General features: G+C 37.5%; 1 protein-coding gene across 2 annotated transcripts in view; it reads left to right on the top strand.

The window, feature by feature from the left end:
• POU2F1 (POU class 2 homeobox 1) overlaps positions 1 to 15,081 on the top strand; it is a 185,993-nt gene that overhangs the window by 65,527 nt on the left and 105,385 nt on the right. Inside the window, exon 2 of one of the 2 annotated variants that reach the window (XM_041751771.1) lies at positions 14,640 to 14,740. The exons of the other annotated variant lie outside the window; for it this stretch is intronic. The gene's annotated coding sequence lies outside the window, so the exon portion shown is untranslated. The remainder of the gene's footprint in view (positions 1 to 14,639; positions 14,741 to 15,081) is intronic. 2 annotated transcript variants of the gene reach the window in all.

A 15,081-nucleotide genomic window follows, 5' to 3' on the forward strand; every position in this document is an offset into this window, starting at 1 on the left:
TAAAGATTTTATTTATTTATTCATGAGAGACCCACAGAGAGGGGCAGAGACACATGCAGGGAGCCCGATGTGGGGTGATCTTGGGACTCCAGGATCACGCCCTGGGCTGAAGGCAGGTGCTCAACCACTGAGACATCCAGGCATCCCAATAAATATTTGTTGAATTGAACTTGCTGAGTAGATGAATTGTTTGGCTTTCCTGAAACAAAAATTCTGTTGCAAGTATAGAGGAATAATTTGTGGCTATTTGCTATCTATACTGGATTTATTCTTGTCTATGATATTGTTCCCTCCCCCAAAGATTTTATTTATTTATTTGTTTGTTTGTTTGTTTATTTATTTGAGAGCAAGGGAGAGCAATAGTGGGGGCGATGGTGTGGAAGGGAGACTCCCTGCTGAGCAGGAGCCCAACATGGAGTTCAATCCCAGGACCCCAGGATCATGACCACAGTGGAAGGCAGATGCTTAACCAACTAGCCACCCAGGTGCCCCTATGATATTTTTAAAGTATTTTTTCTTACTTATTTAGATGTGGAAGTTAAATGATATTTGAAATCACTTATCAGCTGTGATGTTAGTATAAGAGCAGTAAGCTTGAAATTGAAAGATCAAGTTTGTGCCTTGACTCTGGCACTTGGATAGCATTTGTATTAGGACAACCTGCATAGATTTTTCTCATTTGTAAAAGGAAGAAGAGAGTAAGGCCTCACAGAGTTTTTGTTAGGATTAAATGGGATCACATTTAAGCTTACCTAGCACAGTATCTGGTACATGAAGAGTGAATAATACATATTTACCAAATTAAAAAACAAATAGTGCTTCAGGTATATCTTAAGACTATTTACTAGAGATTTTATAGAATCACAAAACCTGGGGATCCCTGGGTGGCTCAGCGGTTTGGCGCCTGCCTTTGGCCCAGGGCGCGATCCCGGAGTCCCGGGATCGAGTCCCATGTCGGGCTCCTGGCATGGAGCCCGCTTCTCCCTCTGCCTGTGTCTCTGCCTCTCTCCTCTCTCTATGACTATCATGAATAAATAATAAAAAAAATTTTTTTTTTAAATGACAAAACCTTAGAATTAGAGGGACTATCAGAGTTCAAGCTCAGCCTCTTTTTTAAGAATTACTTCTCTAGTATCCTTGTCAAGTGTTAATTTCTCAGCTGCTGTTAAGTTTCTTCTACAGACAGGACACTTTTAGATTTTTAGGAAGCTGCAGAGTTGTATAAGGCACATATATTCTTCTCAAGGAAATAGTTCAGGGCAGGGCCGGCTTCACGGAAGACCTGGCAGTGAAGGTAGCTCTTGAAAGATGGTTAGGATCCAGATATTTAGAGGGGTTTCTGACTATGGAAATAGGTGCAACAAAGGAAAGGATATAGGGCAGCTACAGAAAATAATGAATTTGAGTAATTCCATTTAATAGGACATTAGGGGAAGGTAAAAGGATAGTGAGAGAGAAGGTTGGAAAAGATTATGGCCAGAGAGTAGAATCTTGGATGCTGCCTTCAGATTGACCTCATACCCTCTAATGCAATACAGAGCAAAAAAAAATTTTTTAAAGTTTTATTTATTTATTCATGAGAGACACAGAGACAGAGAGGCAGAGACACGGGCACAGAGAGAAGCAGGCTCCATGCAGGGAGCCCGATGTGGGCTGAAGGCAGCACTAAACCACTGAGCCATCTGGGCTGCCCCATAGAGCAAAATTTTAACTAGAAGTGATATACTCAGATTGATTCCATTTTATAATAAATGTTCTGATTTTTAAGTAGTTCTCCCTTATTATTAACTTGAAATATGCTCCCTTTTTGTAACTTTCATCTCTCTCCTCTTTAAAAAAATATTTTTGTATTTATTTAACAGAGAGAAAGAGCCAGAGAGCACAAGCAGGGGGAACAGCAGAGGGAGAGGGAGAAGCAGGCTTCCTGCTCAGCTCTGATGTGGGGCCCAATCCCAGGACACTGGGATCATGACCTGAGCCAAAGGCAGATACTCAACCATTTCAGCTACCTGTAACTTTCATCTCTTTATTCCAGTTCATTCTCTATAGCCTTACAGAGTCAATATCTTTCTCATCCCTTATATCAAATCAGACACTTGTCAGCTCTACATCTAAAACACATATAGAATCTGTCCCTTTTGCTACCAACTGAGCCTAAGTCACCGTCATCTCTTTTCTAGATTACTGTCATACATGGCCCAGAATCAACCAGTAAGTTTACATTCCTGTTGTCCTGTTTTAGAGCACTTGTCAAAACCCTTGTAGTCCTTCATTCTCAAAAAACTGTAGAGAGCAAGTGCAAGTCCTGTCACTGCCCTTGATCCTTATCTCCAAAGTTATAGCGAAGCTAAAGAAACAATTTGCTTATTCTTATTTTCTTGTTGTAGTCCAAGCAGGAATTGCTGAGGTATTGTCATTGTTCATGCGTTCCCTCGCGTTGCTGAACACCGGGTATGTCTGTTGAAATCAGAGCAGGGAGGAGATGTCAAACTCATGACACGGTGGGGTAAAGGAAGAGCCATTACAGAGTGTGCGTTGGGCTGTGGGAACACACAGGAGCTGACAAAACTCATTTAAAGCTCGCTTGTAAAGATTGAAGTTGTTTGTTTTAAAACTTATTCTCGGGATCCCTGGGGGCGCAGCGGTTTGGTGCCTGCCTTTGGCCCAGAGCGCGATCCTGGAGACCCGGGATTGAATCCCACATCGGGCTCCTGGTGCATGGAGCCTGCTTCTCCCTCTGCCTGTGTCTCTGCCTCTCTCTGTGACTATCATAAATAAATAAAAATTTAAAAAATAAATAAATAAAACTTATTCTCAGAGACTTCTGGCACTACAATAGATTATTCTAAAGTATTTTGCAAAACTCCTACAAATGCCTGTGATATGTATCCCTTTAATGTTTGCTTGCAAGCTTAAGGATATAGGGGATTTCCTCAGGGCCAGTGAAAAGGAAAGGGTATGGTCAGTCAACCTGTGTAGTCTGGGAAACCCAGAAATAAAAAATAAAAGTGATCTTGGGCTAGAAGTGCCTCACTGGGGCAGCGACAAACTTACGGTCTTTTTGAGGGAATGCGCTTTCAATCCAGGCTTCTCAGACTCCTCCTCCAGAGCCTGTATCCCCAATTATGGAACTTGGAAGGAACAAGCCAATATCAGAGTTGCAGCAAAGCAATCAACAATAGAGGTAGACTCCCCTCATCTCCAAGGATCTCAGATTATTAGAATTAATCAGATTTATTATTATTCAAATTAACTTACAAATGTTTTAATAATAAGAGAAGTGATTGAAAATATGGGTAAGAAACAAAGTAAAAATGACAAGGCAGATTTGGCAAAGAAACAATTTCTAGACAGGAAAATAGATAGTCATTGTAATTTTAAAAGCTCAGTGGACAAGCTAATGGTAGAATACAAACTTTTTGAAGAGTGAATTAATGATCAAGCTCAGGAAATTAACCAGATGTAGTACTAGTAGTTACAGATGAAAGACAGGAATGGGAAGGTAAGAAATCTGGAGGATGGGATGAGAAGTTTAAAATGAATCTAATTTTGGAGTTCAGAGAGAATAGAAGGAGTTCTCAGCTGTTATCAATTCAAATACTACATACTGGCTGAGAATTTTCTAGAATTGATGAAAGGCATGAATTCTAAGCTTTAAGGAAGCACAGTGAAACCCCACACAGGATAGATAAAAGTTCTATCCCTAGATATATTATAGTGAAACTACAGAAAATCATATATAAAAAGAGTATCTTTAATAGGGGATAGGAAGAATAGATCATTGCTCATAAAAGAGCCACATTTCACAGTACTCAAGAGCAGCAATGGAATCCTGAAGACAATGAAATTATCAAATGCTGAGAGAAAATAACTACAACCTTAAAAAAATTTTTTTAAAAGATTTTATTTATTCATGAGAGGCAGAGAGAGACAGGCAGAGGGAGAAGCAGGCTCCACACAGGGGGCCCGATGTGGGACTCGACCCTGGGACTCCAGGATCACGCCCTGGGCCAAAGGCAGGTGCTCAACTGCTGAGCCACCCAGGCATCCCCCAACCTTACAGTTTTTACCCAGCTAACCTTATATTCAAGAATAAAGATGAATTGACTTTTTTTTAAAAAAAAGGTTTTATTTATTTTTCATGAGACACAGACACAGGCGGACATGGAGAAGCAGGCTCCATGCAGGAAGCCCAACATGGGACTCGATGCCGGGTCTTCAGGATCATGCACTAGGCCGAAGGTTGTGCTAAACTGCCGAGCCACCAAGGCTGCCCTGAATTGGCATTTTTAAACAAATAAAAGCTGAATTCGCTCCCATCACATTTTAACTAAAGGAACTTGTAAATGTACATAAAGAAGGAAATTGAACTCAGATGAAAAGACCGAGATGTAAGAGGGAATGGTAAGCAAAGATGTCTATAATGTAGGTATATCTGCGTAAAGTCTACAAACCTGTGTTTAGACCTTGGCCCATAGTAAATGCTTGATTGACAAATAATTGGTCCATCAATTTTCCTGAAATAGTGTGCTCTCCTGTTCCTCGATGGCAAATAGAGGAATTCACTTCTTAATCAGAATTTTTCAAGAGATGCTGGAATTTTAATGGGACTCCCAACATAATTAGTCTTATTTTACAAAGTTAGGAGGCACGGTTGGTCTTTTAGGTGTGATTTGGAATGGCTCAGTTTATTGAAAGATTTGTATCTATTTATTGGTGAGCAAAGTTTAATTTAGGTATTAACTAACTTTACCCCGTTTACCAAGATCCTAAATGTCACTCTTGATTTATATTTGAATCTGGAATTTCTACACAAAATGTTCTTAGATTTTTCATCCATTATTTAGAATGCAGTTCTAAATTTATTGTTTCTGAGAACTCATGCTAATCTAGGGGAAACACTAAACATAATAATAAATAAAATAGAACTTGGTCCTCTAAATGTCTAGGAATCTCACAAACCAGAAACTGCTCTTTGTCCCTTATAGTCTTGCCTTTAAAAAGAAGTATTTGCTAGACAGAATTTTTTCTGTCGAAATTCAGATATGTTGTCAGTAGTATACTTACAGTAGGATTTTGTTAGAAGGGCCCAAGTCAATAGATGAGTCCTCTCAGCATATATATATATTTTTTTAATTTTTATTTATTTATGATAGTCACAGAGAGAGAGAGAGAGAGAGAGGCAGAGACACAGGCAGAGGGAGAAGCAGGCTCCATGCACCGGGAGCCCGACATGGGATTCGATCCCGGGTCTCCAGGATCGCGCCCTGGGCCAAAGGCAGGCACCAAACCGCTGCGCCACCCAGGGATCCCTCAGCATATATTTTTATGTGTTCTTGAAATAGTTTTTTTTTTAAGGAGTCTTGTGGACTTAAGTTGATATCCCTGATCTATTATTTATTAGGCTTTCTAAGCACCATTCCTTTATTTAACAGATATTTTTGAGCACCTGTCAGATTGTCTCCTGCACAAAGGTTGCTGTAGTGAACAAGATTAATAAGGTGCCAGAGCTTGGGGAGCTTGCCTTCTGGTGGGACAAGTAAATGAGTTTTAAAATTATCAAAAGAACATAAAGAGACTAAAATAGGGTGACACAATAGTAACTGGAGGAGGGTGGCATGTGTTTTAGGTTGAACGGTCAGGGAAAGCCTTTTTGGGGAGATGACAGTCAGAGCCTGGAATAGGGAGAAGAAGGCACCTAAGCAGAAGCATCTTCAGCCGAAGGAACAGAAATTGCAGTATAAAGGCCTGCTGTATGGTGTTTGCTTCTGTGGGATTGTAAGTGCTGAGAGAGCATATTAATGTGATGGTTTAAAATGACTTTCCATTTTGTGGAAATTAATTTTGATTTTATAATGGTATGAAAATCACACCAGATTGTCATACCTTAAATTCTATCTTTTACTGACTCAAGTGTTGTTACTGTAATTTTTACTCTATTCTGTTTTCAGCCAGTGAACTCGGTAATATTTGGTTGGACATGTTTGATATATTTGCTGGCATGTGGTCTGTTCTCATTTGGGCAGTTTTTAGTGACTCCACTGTAACATAAAAACATTAAAATATTTAGCTAAACTTGGTTGAATTACAAATCTAGTTTTTTTTTTTTTTTTTTACATAGGAGACAAAGAAGAATGACAAATGATCATAGTGTTTTACACATGAAGTTCTTTTTAAAGAAACTTTAAAAGCAGTATCCAAACCCTCAAATTATGCTATAGAATTTAAGCATCTAGTCTGTTTTCTTTAGAATAAACTATTTCATAAATATCTAGTTACTTATGGTTATTCTACATAAATAAGCCCTTTAAATCACCAGAAAACTGTATTTTTTTGTGTTAAAACATGCATTTATTTGTACCCTTTTGTCAAAAAGTAAAAACTTTTTTTAAGCTAATTTAGCTCTAATAGAGTATTTTGTCTGTTCTGTCTTTTCATTCCGCCAGACTAAGCTTTCCAAGGTCAGAATCATGTCTGACTCATCTTTCTGATCCCATGGAGCAGAGTACAGCGCCTTATACATAATGATCTCTTAAAATTACTGGAGTGCCTGAGCAAACGAACGAATGAATATATGAACGTTTATTATAAAGTTAGTGTTTGGAGAATAATTACCAATAATCAGTATACTTAAAAAGACATCACTTTTTAAAAAGTGCCTTTATAATATTATTGTTGGAAAATTTAAGCATTTCTGAAGGGGACGTGGCCATTGTGGAGAGAACTCATATGGGCTAAGAATCAGAAAATGGATCTGAATTTAAGCTGTGTGCCATCACTCACAGAGTGTTCTGAAATAAATCATGCAACCTTGCACATAATTTCCTTGTTTGTACAGTGAAGGGATTGGATTGATTGTTGCTAACATTTCTCTCTGCTCTAAAACCCTCTGATTTTTATCCTTTGCTATTTGCAAGAGCCAGGAGAGATAAAGGTTGCTTTTTATGTTAGATTTGATTCTAAATCTAATGATACAGGACAGTGGTGCTTAAATTATTTTTTGTTAAACAGTAAGGAAACGCTGAAAAAGGTTCAGTGGTAGTATGAATACACACTGTGCTTTGTTACGACTAACTGCTACTTTTATTTTAATGGCCTATACTCTTCATCTGCCTATCTAATTTTTCTCTTAGTATTATTATTTTAGCACAAACAAGGAGTGCATTTTTAAGAAGGGACTTAGCCAGTATGGTAAAATGTCTGGATCATTAAAAAAAAAAAAAAAAAGTCTAGATAGTTGATAAGTGAAAATAAAATCTGTTTAGTAGCATATTCAAGTTTAGAATAGAGAATTTTATAAAAAATTCTATTTTTAAGTAATCTATATACCCAACATGGGGCTCAAACCCACAACCCCGAGATTCAGTAGTCATATGCTCTATCAACTGAGCCAGCCAGGCGCCCCAGAATGGAGAATTGTAATGGCCTCATTTTGTCTACCAAACAGGGTAATCTTCCAGTGGTGGAAGATTATTTGAGTAATAACATTACTGCAGATGCTCTTGTTTCTTCCCATGTGGTAGGCAAAATGAAGCCTAGCTACCCTGTAGAAGTGCTGCTGGCTTGGAGCTCCTTGGATCCCATTTTTGTTACCCTGTCTTAACTTGTTTTCTTTCAAATTCATGTTAGAGGGATCCCTGGGTGGCGCAGCGGTTTAGTGCCTGCCTTTGGCCCAGGGCGCGATCCTGGAGACTCGGGATCGAATCCCACGTCGGGCTCCTGGTGCATGGAGTCTGCTTCTCCCTCTGCCTATGTATCTGCCTCTCTCTCTCTCTCTCTCTCTCTATTATAAATAAATTTTAAAAAATTAAAAAAAACAAATTCATGTTAGAATATGGACTCACAAATATTTATGTTGCCTTAATTATCTCTTCTTGATGCTTCTAGACTGGGGAGAAAGAGCTAGGGAGGCTTCTTACAGGTAGATTATGCTTCTTTTTTCTATCTTTTTGGTCTCCTTTGTAGCACTCTAATACAGGAGAAAGGAGTGACAGTATGGAATAAAAACAAATTCAAGACAGGTTCTTGATCTCATTTAGCTAAAATGTTCCCTGTTTGTTGATCCTTTTTCTAATTGTCATTAATTATTCCTCATTGCTTGGAATTCTTATATTGACTTTCCACTTTGAAAGTTACTGGCAATTCTAACGTATGTTGGCTTTACTGTCTGGAAGGAGCACTGAGTGAACAGGGCTATAGAATCATCTGCTGTTAGGTTAATAGTTTCAGAATTTTCCTATAGGGCTTTAGAAATTCCTGCAATCATTTTTGTGGAGTACGAACATTACTTCAGAGGCCAAAATTATGAGATTTTTTTTTTTTAATGGCATTGTGAGGAATCATTTGCTTGGTGTTGTCATAACCAGTGTAGTGTGAAAGGGTTGTAGAAGGTCTTTCTCTCTACCATGTTGACCAAAAAGCTTTTCTACCATTTGAACCCCTTAAGGGTCGCTGTTAATATTTTGTTGCCATTTTCTGATGAATGGTTCAACTATTAAATAAGCAGAACCTCTGGCAGTCTGGGTGGCTCGGCGGTTCGGCACCTGCCTTTGGCCCCGGGGCCTGATCCTGGAGGCCCGAGATTGAGTCCCCCGTCGGGCTCCCTGCGTGGAGCCTGCCTCTCCCTCTGCCTGTGTCTCTGCCTCTCTCTCTCTCCCTCTCTGTCTCTCATGAATAAATAAGTAAAATCTTAAAAATTAATTAATTAACTAATAAGCAGAACCTATAATAGAGGTATGTTCTGGAGGTACTGCTTTCTACTAAAGATAGTGCAAAAAGGGTCTTGAGTGGCTGCCATAATATTTAAAAAAACATTAACAGGGTCACTTGGGTGCCTCAGTGGTTGAGTGTCTGCTTTTAGCTCAGGACGTGATCCCAGGGTCCTGGGATCGAGTCCCACATTGGGCTCCCTGCATGGAGCTTGCTTCTTCTCCCACTGCCTCTCTCTCTGTCTCTGTCTGTCTCTCTCTCTCTGTGAATAAATAAATAAAATCTTTAAAAAACAAAATTAAATTAAAAACAAAAAAATTAACATTTTTATTTTGTCTCAAAACAAACTGTACAAGTAGAAAATTTTGTTTACTTCTTGTATAGCTTAGTCAGGAGTTGACAAAGAATTTACCTTACTGAAGGAAATAGATTACTGTATGTTCAGAGCAAGGACAACATTTTGAAAGTTCATCCAGTTAACATTTTTTGCATTTAGGTAAAACGAGACCTCAGTTCAGGCCAAATGTAGAGATGGTAAAAAAGAATCTAGTTTTCTATTATTTCTGAGCAATTAGAGCTTTGTTGTTGGAAACATTAGATAGAGCTTCCTCATAGTATAACAAATTACTAGATAGAGCTTCCTCATATTATAACAAATTTTTATATTTAAAACCAGTATTATCAAATGCATTAAAAAAGTAAGTAATTCAGTTTAAAAATGTTTAATAATAAAAAAAGAAATTTATAAAAGCTATGTATCAGTTGAAACGAAAAAAAAAACAGATGTATATGCTAAATATTAACTTTATTTATAAACCTGTACACACATGCACACATATACGTATATATACATATGTATACATATATATGTGCCTATAGGTAGATAAAAGTGGAATCATGCTTATAACTCATCTAACATACTCCTGTTTATATGTAAAGCACTTTACTGTGAAATGGAACTATTTGAACTTTACTGACTTCTATCATGAAGACTAATTTCTTTTGAAAAAAAAATTTTTTTTTAAAGATTTTATTTATCCATTCATGAGAGACACAGAGAGAGAGAGAGAAGCAGAGACACAGGCAGAGACATAGGCAGAGGGACAAGCAGGCTCCATGTAGGGAGCCCGATGTGGGACTCGATTCCAGGATTCCAGGATCATGCTGTGGGCTGAAGGCAGGCACTAAACTGCTGAGCCACCCAGGGATCCCCTCTTTTGAAATATTATAAGCTAGAAATGTTGATGCAAATACACAAGTAGATAACTAAATTGATACATGAAATAAGAAGGAATAATTGAGACTGAAAACCTATAATTTGATCATGCACAAATAATAGGACCAAATTTTGGAAATTCCACCTTGTACATTATGTGCTTGTACATTAAGAGTTTTGCGGAGTTGGGATGCCTGGGTGGCTCAGCGGTTAAGCGTCTGCCTTCATCTCAGGGCATGATCCTAGAGTCCCGGATCGAGTCCCACATCGGGCTCCCTGCATGGAGCCTGCTTCTCTCCCTGCCTATGTCTGCCTTTCTCTCTGTGTCTCTCATGAATAAATAAATAAAAATCTTAAAAAAAAATAGTTTTGCAGAGTTGCCTCTAACATAAATGGCAACCACATTTCTTAGCAGATTCCAGTAACTAATTCTAATTGATGAGCACAAAATTAGTATCTCATTTAATAAATATATGTTACTGGTAGATTGCTTTCAGCTACAGATAATGGAAACTGAGTCTGGCTTAAACACAAGAGAATTGGCTTGGATCACATGATTTAGAGACCTGAAGCTTCAGGACTGGGTTCTGTATGTTCCTTTGCCCTCAGGTTCTTTCCCTGGTGGTTGCAAAACACCTGCTAGCTTCCTTATGAGAATCTGGAGAATGGAGAGTAACCACTTCTTTTCTTTTCTTTGTTTTTTTTTTTTTTTTTAAGATTTATTTATTTATTCATGAGACCGAGAGAGAGAGAGAGAGAGAGAGAGAGAGAGAGGCAGAGACACAGGCAGAGGGAGAAGCAGGCGCCATGCAGGAAGCCCAGTGTAGGACTCGATCTTGGGACTCTGAGATCACGCCCTGAGCCAAAGGCAGTTGCTCAACTGCTGAGCCACCCAGGCCTCCCAACCACTTATTTTCTATTAAAATGAGAATAACTCTCAGAAAGATCTAAGCTCTTTCCTTGGTTTCATTGGCTACAACTGAGTAACGTTCTGGGTTGCAGTCTACTCCTGAACAAGTCAGGAGCTATGGGGATCGGATTGATCATTTAGATCTTTCCCTTGAGCTGAGGTCATTTGCTAAACAGAATTACTCTTACCCAAATGGGGAGAATTGGAATGGCAACCAGCATGTGCTTAGTATGTAGTCTGAAGTGAAACTTCAGAATGGGATTAAGAAGTACAAATTTCAGTTTTGAAATAAATAAATGATGAGGATGAAAAGTACAGCATAGCATAAGGATTATAGTCAATAACAGCCTAATAACACTGTATGGTAGCAGATGGTAACCTCACTTCTCATGATGAGCATTGTGTAGTGTATAGGATTGTTAATCACTGTGTTTTACACTGAAACATATGTCAACTATATTTCAAAATAAAAATTTTTTAAAAATCAATAATTAGCATTTGGGGATCAGTTCTGGTCCACTAGTAACACAAAGACAATACTTTGGGAATCACTGGTATAATGAGAGTGGACTGAGCAACACCAGCATTTAACAAAGAGAACGAGAAGCCTGTGAATCAGTCTTCTTACTTAAATTTATTTTGTATGTATTTTTAATTATGAGCTACAGAAAGCTATTCATTTGGCCTTATTTAATCATTTCTAACAGCATATGTCATATTTGATTTTCCCAGTAGTTTTTCTCTATTATATCTCTCTGTTTGTGTCTGGTTACTTTAAATGTCACTAGAATGGTGTTTCTTTGATATGCTGCTCATTATCTTAAAGGAAATAGGGAAATAATTATACATGGTGTCCTGAAGTTAAAGGAAAAGTGAAATGTGTGTTTTGTAGTACATAAAGTATCTAATGATTAAGATACTAAAGAACTGCAAGAACTGTATGCTTTTTTTTAAAGTTCTTATAAGTAATTCTTTATAAGAAGTGAGTAATGTTAAAATTTATGACAAACTTCAGACTTATACCTACTACATATTAGGTATCTTAGAAAAATTATTATTTTTTTACTATAAAAGAATAAACGGTGAGATTTACTACCCTGTGTCTGAAGACTTTAATGATTAGAAATGGATTGTGAGGGCAGCCCCAGTGGCCCAGCGGTTTGGTTTAGCACCATCTTCAGCCAGGGGTGTGATCCTGGAGACCCGGGATCGAGTCCCACGTCCCATCCCTGGTCGGGCTCCCTGCATGGAGCCTGCTTCTCCCTCTGTGTCTCTGTCTGCCTCTCTCTCTCTCTCTCTCTCTCTGTGTGTCTCTCTCATGAATAAATAAATACAATCTTAAAAAAAAAAAAGAGAAATGGGTTGTGATTGGTAGGGGGCTATGCGTGGTAGTGGATCATGTGTCTTATTTGCAGACCCTCCTCTCCTTGAGTAATCATGAGCCTACACTATAATTTTTTTTCTTGTACTTGACATGTGTAGGAAGGATAGACATGATGAACCACTGCTCATCTCTGCATATTTTTTAGGCAGTGAGTTACTAGCCAACAGAACCAATTCAGGAGGCCAGTGAGTTCTCCTTTACATTTTATTACTATGCCTCACTTAGTTCCAAGGAGTGAGGTAAGGCATTGCATTTTCTATTTGAGGTTTGGCACTGTAAATCAGAAGTTCTTGAGCTTTATCATGCATAAGAATATTCTGGAGGGTTTGTGAAAAAAAATATTGCTAGGCTTCCAACCACCAAAGTTTCTGATTCAATAGGTCTGGGGCGGAGCCTGAGAGTTTACATTCCTAATAATTTCCCAGATGATACTGATGATACTGATCCAGGTACTGTACTTTGAGAATCACTGTTGTGAAAACATTTGACATGTAATAAAAAGCATACTGAATTTATTTAAGGAAAAGATACATGGTATTTACTACTGTTTAGATTAGACTTTGTATTGCTTTTCTCTCTGGTTGTTGGCTATTACATTAAGTGACCCACAGGGAATACTATCTTAAATTATGTTTCTTTACTAAAGACTAGTTACCATTTGGCAATTGGCATCTCTTAACTTTTCACAGATGCATTGATTATTGCTGCTGGGCTGAAACCCACTTTTGGCCTAGATGAAAGCACTTTGCATTATTTTGCTTGATGATCCCAAAGATAGGATTTTTTTTTCTATCTGTTCTTTACTAAGATATTGTAATTGTTATTTCACTTAGTAAGTATTGAAACTTTAAACCAGTCTGAGGCCAGTACAACCCCTTTGCTATTGCCAGCTGTGCATGTTTCTATGGAAACTCAATAGGGGCCAGCAGGATTACTATTGTAAGGACCACACCTGGCTTATTTGCATCCAATTTAAGTTGGGGAAATTTCAAAAGAATAAAAGGTCTGTAGATGTGTCGATGGACAGCCAGAAAGAGCTTATTTGTAACCATCATATTGGTCTAAAGAGGAAGAGTTGGGTGGTTTTCCTTATTCATTATAGTTCATGGTTTTAGAGGGCTTTGGTGGGTATGTTAAAATTTGTATTTGTTTTGTGTATTTGTCTCGTGTTTTGTTTCTGTTTTAGGAATAGCCTTTTAAATGAAATATCCTAATTTATATCTTTAATTAAATATCCTAATTTTATGATATTAAAATTCCCTTAAAGAATTTAAAGTACACATGGATCAGACTCTTTTTCAAGGAAGAAAGAATTTAGTTTCTTTCCAGTTGTATAAGGTAAAAATATCTTAGTTTTTAACACTGTTGCAGAATTATGGCAGAATTTTGTGTTGATCTCCACTTTCAAGTGTTATGAGCTGCTGTGAACCCCTTCTCAAAAAATAAGACAGTTTGATTATTTACATATTTGATTTTGTTTGCACCATTGAACTTAAGCTTTGTTTCAGAGTTTCATAAATGGTTAGGACCATCACTGAATGTATAGGAAAAAAATTATATAGACTAGTTACATGAGCACAGAGTACAGTTATATAAAACTTATATGCTTTTTTTTTTCTTATATGCTTTTAATTAATAAGTTATACCACTCAGTTATACTAATTTATACTAGTTGTACTAATTAGTTATGCTAATTCAAATATAGCTATACAGTACAGGTACATGGCAAATAACAGTGCATGTACCCACTCTTCTTCCTTAGTTAAGGCTGCTTGAACTTTTTACTTGTCAGGATTCTGAGATTTTTCTGGCAAAGAATGTAGTGGTCAGCCAGTGATGGTGAGTCTCCACACTTGTGTGTGCCAAGTATTTCTTGTCTTCTAGAGACAAAATGTAATCCTGTACCCTTTTTTCAGAATATTTTACAGTGATAGCAATATATATTGATCACCTGTGAACTTATATGTGTGTATGTATGTATGCATATATATGTGTGTGTGTATATAGTGTATGGGTGTGGATAAAGCCAGTTGAAGTAGATACTTGTACATTTGGAAGTAGGTAGCATTTTGGATTTGGGGATTTTTTTATTAGTGAAATCTACCCTGAGGAAAAAACTTTGTAGGTTATTTTATTCAGCTTTATGAGAGAGTAGCACCTTGTGTAATACATGTTCCAAGAAATTTCTATTTACCTCCATGTTCCTGAAGTAAGGGCAGGTGCTAATATCCCTATTTTGTAGATGAGGAAATAGGCACAGGAGAGGGGAGCTGCCTGTAATCCCTTTATGTTTAGGCAGCTAAACACACCCTGATGGGTAGTCCAGTGTTCCCCACTGTGTATAATTGTTCCCCCTTGAAGTGTTAGGTTATTTTATACAGCTTACTCAGTCTTGCCTTTTTCTCTTTTTGTATTCATAGACTGGAAAAGTAAGAAGAGCTTTCCTGCCTTTTTAATTACCAAACTACTCTCAGTTTTCAATGAATCAATTCAAAGAAAGAATGCAGTCTTTCTATACCTGGTAAATATTTTCTGCTCCTAAAAGCTATTAATTTAGTAGCCTCTGATAAATCCAGGTGTTTGTGATGATTGCCTTTAATTTTGTGGAATGACTATAAAAATGACTTATATATATGATATGAACTCTGAAATTTATTTGATATTTATTGATATGATGGAGTGATGCTTAGAATGCCTATGCCCTAGCCAGCAACAGAAAATATTTTAGGATTGGCCCTAGTATTTAGGTTAGGTACTCTTGGGTGTTGTGGGGTTTTTTGGATTTTTTTGGAAAAAGTTGTGACATTAATGTAAATAGGATGCATAAATATATTATTTTGTTAAGTATTCTCTATTTAAAAG

Source organism: Vulpes lagopus, chromosome 1 (assembly GCF_018345385.1).
Source record: "Vulpes lagopus strain Blue_001 chromosome 1, ASM1834538v1, whole genome shotgun sequence".
NCBI lineage: Eukaryota > Metazoa > Chordata > Mammalia > Carnivora > Canidae > Vulpes > Vulpes lagopus.